The sequence below is a fragment of the Mixophyes fleayi genome, chromosome 6 (genome assembly GCF_038048845.1).
Source record: "Mixophyes fleayi isolate aMixFle1 chromosome 6, aMixFle1.hap1, whole genome shotgun sequence".
Lineage (NCBI taxonomy): Eukaryota > Metazoa > Chordata > Amphibia > Anura > Limnodynastidae > Mixophyes > Mixophyes fleayi.
The window spans coordinates 225,520,697-225,533,192 of record NC_134407.1 but is presented as its reverse complement, the minus strand read 5'-3'; the positions used below and the strand labels follow the sequence as shown (position 1 = coordinate 225,533,192).

Below are 12,496 nucleotides of genomic sequence, written 5' to 3'. Positions count from 1 at the left end.
AGGATCTATATATATAATGACAAATAAGAATTTTAAATATATAATTTAAGAATGAAAAGCTCTGAAACTTGAAATCCAAAAAAGACATCGTATAATTCCTGCTGACAAGGGCAGAGGTTTATCATGGATGTTAATGAGAATAAAATGAAGGTGATAAGATTATTAGAGAATAAAGAAATATACACTTTACTGAAAAACAGACCAACATAGAAAATTAAAAACAAGTATAATAGTTTTAATGCAAAACACTTAAAAGGAGTATTACAAGAAAAGGAATTCAAATTCTTAAGATGTTACACGCCGTTATAGCAGTCTCACTACCAAAGGTACATAAGACTAAATCCTATTACACCAAATCTGTCACAAATGATAGACTAATACCGCACAAGTCTCAGATCACCATGTTTACTCTGCTACCCGGTCTCTTTTGGTTCTTATTTAAGTTTATTTGGATTTCCTTACATCAGTAACCTGCCATTACTGACCACCTGCCACTGGAAACTTACTGACTATGAATGTCAATTGCGCACTGGCTATAGGAGGGTAGCGCTGCCACCACCAGGCCTCTTCACTGGCATCTGGAACCATTTACTTTTGGATAGTTGGTATAGCTGCCGCAGCGCCTCTTTGCTGGTCCCTCTTGACCACTTACTATGGATCAGGACTGCTGGCCAGCAGCCAGAGCATTGACACAAACACTGGATTCAACAAAGAACAGCCGGGGAACATATTGGACTATAAGCTCTTATATGTTGCTACAGACATTAGGTGTCAGGCAGAATCTTGAAAGCAGTGATGCTTTATTGATCTTAATAAGAACCAATTCACACTAGTTAGAGGTACTAGTGATCATCCAGAAGTACAGATGTAACACAAGTTGGCAGGGGGTAATCCAGACCCCTGCCCAAACCTGGCATTACCAAGTCTGAGATATCACATTTAGGACCTGAGTGATTAAGGAAAGTAAGGCAAAAAATTGAGTAAATTTTCTCCAGGACAAACCATGTTACAATACAAGGGGTATAAATTGGTTTATTATTTTTCACATAAGATAATTACCGGCTGTTTTTTCAACTAGCATGCAAATACTTGATGACTTTATTTTTACTCTGAAATCTACAGTTGATCTAGGACATGCTCTACCCCAACTATAAATCTGTCCCCACTTTTTAAATTTATCTCCCCCTCCAATGCAACATGGTTTTGCCCAGGTGCAAAGTTACTCCTTTTTTATGCTTTGCTCTCCTTAATGACTCAGGCCTTTAATGTTTAGCATCAGGATGCAATGCATTCGCTAAAATTGGATTTAACACAATTGGAAGTTAACACAATTTACATTAATCTGTGATTTCCCAAATTACTTGCAGTTTAATTATTCAGATAGTTTCACTATACTTCTAACACACAGGATGCAAATGATGATGAACCCTAGCTTATGCATTCAGGCTTAAAGGATGTGTTGGTCGCTGTCAGACCAAATGCTTAATTAACTTGGAATTTCCTTTCTTCAATGTTACAGAAGCAAGTTGCCTACACCACTAACAGGAATACATTTATACAATAAGTTATTTCTAAGTAAGTCGGTCACAGTATTTAAAGAAAGATTTTACATGAAAGATACTCTTAATGTCATTGGAAAACTTGAATGGCAAGGGGGATATGTTTTGATAACATAATAAGTATTTTCCTTAAATACTACCATAAAATATGAGGATGGTTTACATGCAGTACACTATTATTTTGATCAAAGTAATTATAACCAACTATTTCAATTTTGTGGAGAAGTATTACTTGCAGAAAAAAGCATGGCCATGGGCACCAAGTTTGCCCCCATGGTTACACAATCTATTCATGGTTCATTGAGAGGATTCAGGTATACGGCGTGACCATGAATTTGGGGTGAACTTGGTGTCCTGGCACATATATATAGAAAACATATTGTTTGTATGGAAAGGTAACACAATAGATCTGGATAGATCTTAATAATCCCCTAAATATCAATTTAAACTTTTCGCTAAGTCAAGTATGTGTTAATTTTTTTTAGACTTTACTAAAGTAAAGATGGTATAATTAAGACAATATATTACAAAAAGCATACACACATAATTGTTGTATAAGTATGAAAGTAGCATACAAAATAGCCAGCTTTAAAGAATAATAATAATAATATTAATAATAATAATAATAATAATAATAATAATAATAATAATAAAGAACTGTAAGACCTTGATAGTCTAGCAAACAAAATGAAGATACAATTAATAGAAAAAGGTTATTTCCTAACCATGGTAGAGGTTAACCTTTCAAAACGTCAAAACCATTAAAACAGACATTTTATTGGTCTCCAGAGACAAATTAAAACAAATTAAAATAAAATCAACCTGGAGGGGTTTAACACCTTTTACATTGAATGTTTACCATTCATGATGTAATATTCTCTAATCTTGCATTTAATGCAATTTAACTTACAAAATTCACAGCAATCTGTCATATCCTAAATTACTTGTATCCTGAGTCTAAGGTTCTAAGATACAGGATGAAAACCTACACTGGACCGAACGGTAATGACCTCCTGCTGTGTTGGTCACTTCACAGGAAAAGACTTAATTAGCATGATTAATCTGCCTTCAGAAGTTACAAATTTCCTCCATTTCCCTATTGTATCAGAAATCAGTACATTTCTACTACAAATATATAACACAGTATCAAAAATCAGTACATTTGCAATGATATAGAGGTGCACTTCACCCATTATTAAAATAAATATCTACAATAAGTTATTTCTACGTGATCCAGTCACATGCAAGTGTTGTAAAATCACTTGTTACATAAGCTTTTAAAGTAGTACACACATAAATGTATAAATGTCAAAATGGGGTTTCAGCAGTCATTTTGTTAGACCGTTAACAATCCACCCTCACTTTATAGGTGTATTATGTAAGTGGGTACTTGGTGAAGTACCTTTTTCACAGGTGCTGTGTGTTTGTCACAGTGTTACAAGACTTGAAAAAACTTTGATTAAAAACATAAATAAACAAATAACAATGATATATAAGAAAGTATGTAAAATTCCACTGAACCACCATCCTATTCCAGTAAACTAGTAAGCTGGGTGTAACCAACTAAATCAATTACCTTGACCTTGATGTTTGCTAGCAAAATTTGCTTTCAGCTCAACTTCTTGTATGTACTGATGTATGACTGCTTCAGGGTCATCAGTATTATTGGTGTACAAAGTAACACTGTACACCAAGTTGTGTGTACAATGTGAGACAGTCACCTCCACCGTGGGCTGTAAGGTAATCCGGCACTAATTTGTGTTCAGTGATCTCTTCTTGATTGTTTTCAACTCTTCTCCAATGTACCTAAAGGTAGTGTCATAAATTGCTCTTATGATTGTTCCATATAGAGATCAGGGATACCTCTACCCTTTAACAGCTCTTAGGGATAGTGTATTAATTAGATTGGTCAGTCAAATCACTTACCTGTCTGTCATTATATGCGGTTCCTGCTGTTCCTAAAGTGATAACATTTAATAGAGTATATATATCGTATCATAGAGCCATCGCTGGTGTAAAACAGGTGTCTGAACTTTCTGTTCTCAACTTGTACCTCCCGTTTCAACCAATAAACTGCAGTGTCTTGCTCAGCATATGTTTACCTTATACTGTTATGTGGAATTACCATAGTACATGGCAGTAAACAATGATAAAAGTACAATTCCATATGCTCCATAAGGGAGCAATTTAAATGCTCCTCTCCATACACATAATATACAACAGGTGACAAAACATATAGTATGTTGTACTGTATCTTGCATATTATGTTTAACATATGTGTATATTTCCAGTCTCATATAAGATCACCGTATGTGTGATTCAATTTTCATTTTAATGCATAACAAAGAAAGTGTAAGTCTCGTTTAAAGTCAATATCTCCTCATTCTGCGCTGGGGAAAATTCCATACAAGTCCAGCAATCTTCCACCTGTAGACTGTTTGGTAAAGCATATAGATGAGTGCGTCGCTCCATGGTCTAGTCCCTGATGTAGTAAAGCAAAAACTGGTATCAGGAGGCTCAACATCCACATAAAGGACTTCATCCTTCTCGACAGGTCATCCTGGAAAAGGGAAGAGAAAATAGGGTGAGTCTCAATTTCAAGACAACAAATGTCCTATAGGAATAATTTCCCCTTTGTCAATCAGTGTTTTACCATGCAGCAAAATCCACACCTTACTCCTGATACCTCATAATCCTGCTAAAGTAACAATATACATTTGCTTCACATGTACTACAACTCTCTGGTTCTACTACCTCCTAATAAACAGGATATACCGCTACTGTAACATCTGGCTGAGAGTGATGAATCCATACCGTCATATTTATGTATTGTTATAAGGCCTTCTCCAGGGTCACACAATGTAGGCCACATTTCCAGCAGTTGGTAAATGTAACGGGTTGGGACCTTAATCTGATGCACACAAATCTGACACTGCACACCCAGACAGGTACACACCGATGGTGTGTTCCCCCGACAGGCTCTTGACAGCGACTAATTGTAATACAGACTTGAAAGGATTCCGATGAATGAACATGACGGCCGCCTACAATGACGTCTATTTCAAGAGCAACTGTATTTCAAGAGTGTGTTAATTTAAGGTGGCGCCGGTTCGACAATGTACAAGCCCTTGTAAAGCACATTGTAGAGCCGGCGCCTCCTTAAATTAACACGTTAACACCAACATTAATACAGTCGCTCTTGAAATAGACGTCATTGTAGGTCATTCATCGTCCATCGCGCATCAAGCTCTAAGGGAAAGGCAGCTGCTAAATGTGAAAACCTCAGTCATCTAGTTCTGTGGGTTGGTGATCAGGCCAGCAGCCTAACACCCACTAAATATGTTTAATCACAGATTACCCTAGGACTCTGTCTTTCTCCGTGTCTCTGACAGCACGTTATCTCGAAAGCTAGGATGAACAAACTGGTAACAAAGAGTAGATGGCATCCCTGCAGTGATCCAAGCAGGTATGTCGCAGTTTAGACCGGTTACAGTATTAAATAGTCAACAGGACACACAGGTGTTAAGATCAGAATAAATTTTATTAGAACCAAACATGTATCAATTACTTACAATTGGGTATGGTTAAAACAGCAAATGCCCGCTATGTAATGGTATGCAATAAGCTGGACACTGCCGTGCGGGGTGGACATCAGAAAAGTGTATAAATGTTAGCAAATGTTCCTAATACTTGAGCGCTGTGACCTGTAAAATACAAAATTGTCCCATATAGAGATCAGGGATACCTCTACCCTTTAGCAGCTCTTAGGGATAGTGTATTAATTAGATTGGTTGCGCTGACCACTATCTGCTTGTACAAAATGGCAGCTAGCACTGAGGGAAAGGCAGAGTCAATGACGTGAAGACCAAGTCCGTAGCAGAATGTGCCAATGCGATATATTGTGAGTATAGATCTGGGGGTAAATGTATCAAGGTGTGATTTTGCAAATCCAGGGATTTTCTCAGGAGAGTTGAAACTGGCAGATGTATGAACCTGAGATTTCATGTAAAATCACTACATACAACACGCTGCATTCTAGGAGCATGATTAGTAAATACATCACTGTTACACTGTCAGAGTATAGAGCCGCAGGTCCCCGCAGCTGTCAAATGTGTTAGATAAAAGTTTTTATTTAAACAAAAGTGTGGGGTCCCCCCCGCCTGTGCACTATTAACCCTAGTGCTGCCAGCCTACTGCTGGTTACGTGAAAATTGGGGGGAAATGTTGCGATTTTCACTTAACAAGCACTAGGCAAACCAGCCGGGGTGGGTGGCACTATAGCAGGGGTCTCCCTGCCATAATGAACACCAACCCTAGCTTTTCAGTGCTGGGCTGGATTCCCTAGGGAGTGGGGTCTGAAGAAAAAAATGAGAGGACCCCCCCGTCTAAGGACAACCAGCCCAGTGCTGAAAGCACTAGGGCTCTTCCTACCCCCATGGGCTGTGGGTAGTAGGGTAATAACGGCGATACAAATGTAAAAAAACAAACAGATGCCATTTTGTTTTGTGGAACTTCAAGTCCCAGCCAGCAAGGATGCCATAAACATTGTGGGCATGCTGATGCTTGTAATGCTGATGCTTGTAACTACAAGCATCAGCATACCCATGGCAGCCAGGGCATGTTGGCACTTGGAGAACGACAAGTGCCAACATGACACCCATGGCTTGCTGACACACGTAGTTCCACAAAATAAAATGTTTACAAAACCACAACTCCCTCATTCTAACCACATACATTAATAAAAATAATAAAACCCCAATAAAGACACCAAACACCCTCATTTATACCACATAATTTGATTAAAAATAATAAATCCTCAAAATACTCACCACTGATGATTTCATCTGTTGTCAGCAGCTTTAAATCCTAAAATGTGTGAAAACCATGTCCCAAAGAAATTTGTATCCAAAGTCCGGCTTGTAAATGAACCAAAATAATTTGTCATTCCAGTAGTCCATGCTTGGAAAATTCTTCACTTCTTCTGGTCAGGAGGGCTCCCTTGTTGATTGAAGTCCTTTTATCTTCAGCCAGAAGGGCCCCACATTTATAAGATCCAATCCGGAGCATGCTTGTTTACCAAAAATAAAGATGAGAGATGCCGCAAACAGCTTCTACACTGTAGAAGCTCCCATACGCAATGAACTTAGCACAGCCGCAAGATCTATTTATAGTATTAGGGGTTTCCCACGACAGCGTGGGAAAATCCCCAATACTATAAATAGTTGTGGTTTTGTAATGTGGAACTACAGTTCCCAGCCAGACGTGGGTGTCAGGGCATGTTGGCACTTGTAGTTCTCCGAGTGCCAACATACCCTGGCTGCCATGGGTATGCTGGTGCTTGTAGTTATACAATTATCAGCATGCCCACACTGTTTATGGCACCCTGGCTGGCTGGGACTTGTAGTTCCACAAAACAAAATGGTGTATGTTTGTTTTTTTAACACAATAGGGGGTGTAGGAAGAGCCCTAGTTCTTTCAGCACTGGGCTGGTTGTTCCAAGAGGAAGGGGCCCGCTCATTTTTTTTGGCGGACCCTACTCCCTAGGGAATCCAGCCCAGCGGTGCACAGTCTGGGGTTGGTTGTCATTATGGCATGGGGACCCCTGCCGAGTTTCCCCCTGTTATGGTGCCACCCACCCCAGGCTGGTTTGCCTAGTGCTGGTTAAATGAAAATCGGGGGGGCCTCACGTAAATTGTTTCCCCAATTTTCACATAACCAGCAGTAGGCTTGTTTTAAAAACAAAAACAAATTAAAAACATCACCCTTTCTACCTAGTCAGGCGCAGCCTCATGTACCTGTGTGTGCTTTGGGGGGAATCAGTAACCTTTCTGCAGCATTGTCGTTACCTTTTTAAGGGTCCAAATTCCACCTACCTCCCTTGTAGTACAAAAATATCATTACAGCAGGCAACATGGATTTTTACCCCATTATTTGTTAGACTTCTTGAGGGGCAAAGGTTCTAATGTTTTCTACTGTGGTGGGCTATTTGAGGGACTTACATCTGTGTTCAAAAAACATACCAATACAAGTGCATTTTTCAATATGTATATGTCAATTAAACAATATTCTAATACAGCGAGCCAATACTGTTATGCCTGTGATATAGGTGCACATACAATTATTAGGCCACTTTCCTTTGGGGGAAAAAATGTGGTTTGCAGATTGTTTTAATTTAACCAGCTGCTTGAAATCACCAATCTGCACCAAATAATCATTAGTTCGTCTATTCAGACTGTGGATGACTATAAAAAGCTCCCAAATGTACCATTAATGTGTGGGTTGATGAAAATGGAGTATCTTGGAAATTGTCTGATAGGTCTTATTGAGGGCAATGAGCTAATGGAGGCTGGACAGGAGGAGTGGACAAGGATTTTGGAAGCTCAGCAGCAAGCGGCTCCTCGTATACTCCGCAGGCCCCGTGGTTTTAGGCAACGCTTGGTTTTTCGGACCCTGACAGACCAGGATATAATTCAAAAATTTAGGCTGAACAGAGCTAACATCCAGCAGCTTTATGAGCAGCTTAAAAATGATTTAGAGCCAATAACGTGCCGCACACACATTACCTGGAATGCATAAACTGTTGTGTGCTCTTCATCTTTTGGCAACTGGCTCATTTCAATCAGTTTGTTCCCAGGTTATAGGCCTCACCCAGGCAACTTTTTCAAGGCATTTTAATGTTGTTTTATTGGCTCTGACCAAGCTGGTGCCTACCTACATCTGCTTCCCCCGCCAGGATTGTGATTGGCAGGTGTTGAAGGGAGCGTTCTATAGACTCTCAGGTTTCCCTAATGTCCTGGGAGCTATAGACTCCACACACATCGGGCTGAGGCCACCTCGTGTAAGGGCACAAGTCTATACCAACAGGCACCATTCCTACTCTATGAATGTGCAGGTGGTCTGTGATGCAAAAATGAAAATCATGAGTGTGGTTGCAGGGTTCCCTGGCTCTTGCCATGATGCCTATATCCTGCGCCAGTCATCCCTGTATCACATCTTTGAGAATGGACAAATGCCTGAGGGATGGCTACTGGGTATGTATTTATAGGGGGTGGCGTTTGCAGTTTTCATCACCTAATTAATTCATTTTTACATTCTAGGTGACTCAGGATATGGGTGTCAATCCTGGTTAATGACCTCCGTTGAATCCAGACTCCTGCCCAACATAGATATAACGAGTCGCACACGGCCACTAGAGGTGTGATAGAACGTACCTTTGGGCTATTGAAGACCAGGTTCAGGTGCCTAGATACTTCTGGTGGTGCTTCTCTACGCCCCAGGTCAGGTGACAGATATTGTGTTGGCGTGGTGACTGCTGCATAATTTGGCCCTACATCAAAATTTACCAGTAACACCTGCAGTAGACGATGCAGGAGAGCTCATTCCATCAGCTGATGTGGGGGGAGGGAGGTGCGAGCAACGATCACTGAAAGTTATTTTGCAGGCGAAATAGATTTTTATTTTTTTATTCTGTAAGTTTTTTGGATGTATCACAAACCTTTGTTTTGTACTTTGTCTTATAGACTAAAGTTTCACATCACAGCATCAAGAGTTTAAAAATCATTTAGCAGCATTTTGAAAGTATGTGTATGTGTTTCTGAAAACCCTTTTCTGCATATTTGTAATACAAACATAATTATCACAGCTGTACCTGTTTTACTATGTAAACATTAAGAACAAACAGAATTGAAATTACCGGTGTACGGAAAAACGTGGTTTATTTGTAAAGACAAAATAACTAAACAGACATGGCACAGTCTGTGACTTCTATGCCTTTTGTAGCAAAAAATATGCAATTTTACAACCATTTAAACCCCCCCCCCCCCCAAAAAAAAACTAAATTATTTTTGTCTTTTTCCTGCAGGCTCAGGAGACTTTTGACGGCTGCTGGATGCCCGTCTCCCACCCCTGATCCGAGCACTGGACCGCACAGGAGTACCGGGTACGGAGGGGCATGGTGTAGTGCTTTGACTGGTAGCAGCTGAGGTTGAGGCCACTGGTAGGCGGGTCATGATTTCAGCCAATACAGAGATTAAACTGGCAGAGTTTTCCCACATTGCCCCGGTTTGATTATTAATGGCAGTGTGAATGTGTATCAAGGAGGTATCAATGCGGTCCAGTGTATGACCAAGGCTGGTTTGATTATCCTGGATATGCTGCATGTGTCGACATCCTCTAGTTAGCTGCCCTTGAACACCACTCAAGGCCTCTTGGCGGATCGACTCAGCCAATGTGGGTGCAGCTTGATGTTCTGATTGGCGCTGTGGGGGATGTCTGTTTTCTGAGTCACAAATAGAAACATTTGCACCTGGGAAGGTGCCTGAAACCACAATAAAAACACAACTAATTAGTTAACAGTCTCTGGCCACTAGCAGGTACAGGTGATGAACATTACAGGCAAATTATTAAGAGCATGTTTTTTTCACCAATCAAACCTAGGTGGATTTACCAGTTACAGACTCCCCCTCAGGGGTTCCAGCCGCTGATGCCGGTGGCACTGCAGAAGCTCCTGGTGACTCGCGAGTTGCCTGCGGTTGTTCGGAGACTGTGTGTAGACACAAGTGAAATGTTACCTTTGAAATTTGTTAACCCCCCAAAAAATGGATAATAATAAAAAAGTTTGAAAAAAGTTCTGTCTTGCGTGTGAAAAGTAAATAAAAAAACCTTTAACAGGCTGCAGGATAACTGATGAAACATACATTTAATCAACAAACACCATTATCCAATACTCACCAGGCAGTGGTTGAGACACAGGTCTATCTGTGTCCCTAACATTGATGCCTCCCAGGAACTCGATAGGTATCAGTTGTTTAAATTCCTCTTCATATGAGGTATAAGCCATGACCAGAGCAGGTCCACCACCTGTAGCTGCAGCAGCTCGCCCCTCCTCAGACATCTTATCTTTGACCCTCCACTTGATCTCACTTATGCGTTTGCGGCAGTTGTCTATAGACCGCTTAATAGGCCCCACCGCATTTACATCATCTGTCAATTTTTGCCAAAGCTGCTATTTACATACTAAATATGTTTTTGCAGCAAGAGTGCCCAAAATGCGACCATATATGGCACCAAACTGTGCACAAGGGCACAATTCTCCTCAAAACTGAACCGCGCATTGCGGACAGATTTTGTTTTGCCCGCAGAAGGGCCTGGCTCTTTCTCCTGCTTCTCCTGCTCCTCCTCTCCTCCTCCCCACTGTCCCTAGCCCAATCACCTCTCCTTCCTCTCGGCATTCTGACACACAGGGGAACAAAAATTAACACACTAAGAAAACACAGGGGAAATGCACAAAAATAAACAACAACCCAAAAAGTAAGACACAATAATTCTTACAAGGGAAGACAATGATCAAACAAATAAAAAATAAAAAAAAAGACTTGAACAAACCTTCTCACAACAACCTTCTCACAAATACTCTCTCCCTCACTTAACACCTCTTGCTCTCAAACTCCTTAAACCCCTTTCAACTGAAATAAGGAAGTAGCTGGCTTTTTATAATGTTACTGAGGTCAAACTGGCAAACAATGAGAAATTAGTATTGTCTTTGCAATGTAAATTTTCACATAAACACGGGAGAGTTTCTTAAACATGGGAGACTTGACTAAACACGGCCGTGTTTGAAATTGCAGCAAATCGCCAGAGATGACCAGCGATTTTGAAGATCAGTGTAAAAATCGCAGCTTAATAGATTTGATGACTTTTGGATTAAAATCGCAGGTTAACACCCGCGATTTGCCATGATTTTAACATGCTAAAAAAATCGGACCTTGATACATTTACCCCCTGTCGCTGAAAAGAAAGATATTTTTACTAGCCTCAATGTCAAACACAACGGAAACACGCTGGAAATAAAAACTGACACTGGTGCCAAGTGCGACGTCATGTCAAACACTCTCCATCTCAGAACAAACCCACAGTCACTAATTGACCAGAAAGATTCAGTAAACCCTTGCGACCTATGGAGGGGAAATCATTAAAACTATGGACACGGCCACTCTAGAGTTCACGTGTATGCCATTGCAGTTTTACATCATTGATCATGACGTCAGACCACTACTAGGACTGCCTCACAGCGTTAAACTGGGCTTGATACATCTGGGAGCCGAAGTCCATATGGTACAGCCACTCCAGAACTCAAGGAATTCAAAGATGTGTTCAACTGTGTTATCGTTGGTAAACTCCCTGTCATTTACCACATACGATTGGTTGAGTCAATTATCCCCACAGTCTGTGCACCCCGATGCATCCCCGTTACCATGAAGGACAAAGTGGTGGCTGAACTAGACCAAATGTAGGCTCGGTATAATTACCCCAATAGAGGATCTCTCGTGGGTGGGTCTCAGCCATGGTAGCTGCAGTGAAAATAAGACAGATCAGTCAAATTATGCATAGACCCTGTGCACCTAAACAAAGCACCGCTGGGGCCTTGACATCCATTGAGAACGCCCAAACAAGTTATTGCTGAAATGCTTGAGGTGATAATCTTTAACTGGATGTTAAATGTGGATTTTGTCAGATACCACTGGACAAAGAATTGCCCAGGCTTACCACATTCATGACATCTGCTGGACGAATATGATTTTATGCGTATTCCTTATGGCCTGACTACCGGCAGTGAAGAGTTCCAACAATGCATGGAACAGCTGTTTGCAGGATACCCATGTGAAATCATTGTCGATGACATCCTGATATGGGGTCGCAACATGCAAGAACATGATGAGGGCCTCCGTCAGGTGTTGGAAAGGATCCGTACAGTAAACTTAAAACTCAACCCGACAAATGCACCGACAAGGAGGTTAAGTCAGACCTTGAAAAAAACGGCGGCCATTCAGCAAAATGCCGTTCTGAGGACAAACTCAGTCTTCAGTGATTCTTGGGAGTGACAAACTACCTGTTGAAACTTCTTCCCAACTACAGTGAGACAACTGCACCACTCAGAC

At 40.8% G+C, this 12,496-nt stretch overlaps 2 protein-coding genes across 14 annotated transcripts in view; both read right to left on the bottom strand.

Moving 5' to 3' along the window:
- The window catches only part of LOC142160072 (uncharacterized), a 1,559,230-nt gene that overhangs the window by 1,197,429 nt on the left and 349,305 nt on the right, over positions 1-12,496 (bottom strand). The gene's annotated exons all lie outside the window — the stretch shown is intronic.
- The window catches only part of LOC142160114 (uncharacterized), a 53,625-nt gene continuing 44,643 nt past the window's right edge, over positions 3,515-12,496 (bottom strand). The window contains exon 4 of one of the 2 annotated variants that reach the window (XR_012693055.1): positions 3,515-4,119. The gene's annotated coding sequence lies outside the window, so the exon portion shown is untranslated. Of the gene's footprint in view, positions 4,120-10,021; positions 10,102-12,496 lie in introns of those variants that run through there. The other variant, XR_012693056.1, reaches the window with a different exon arrangement.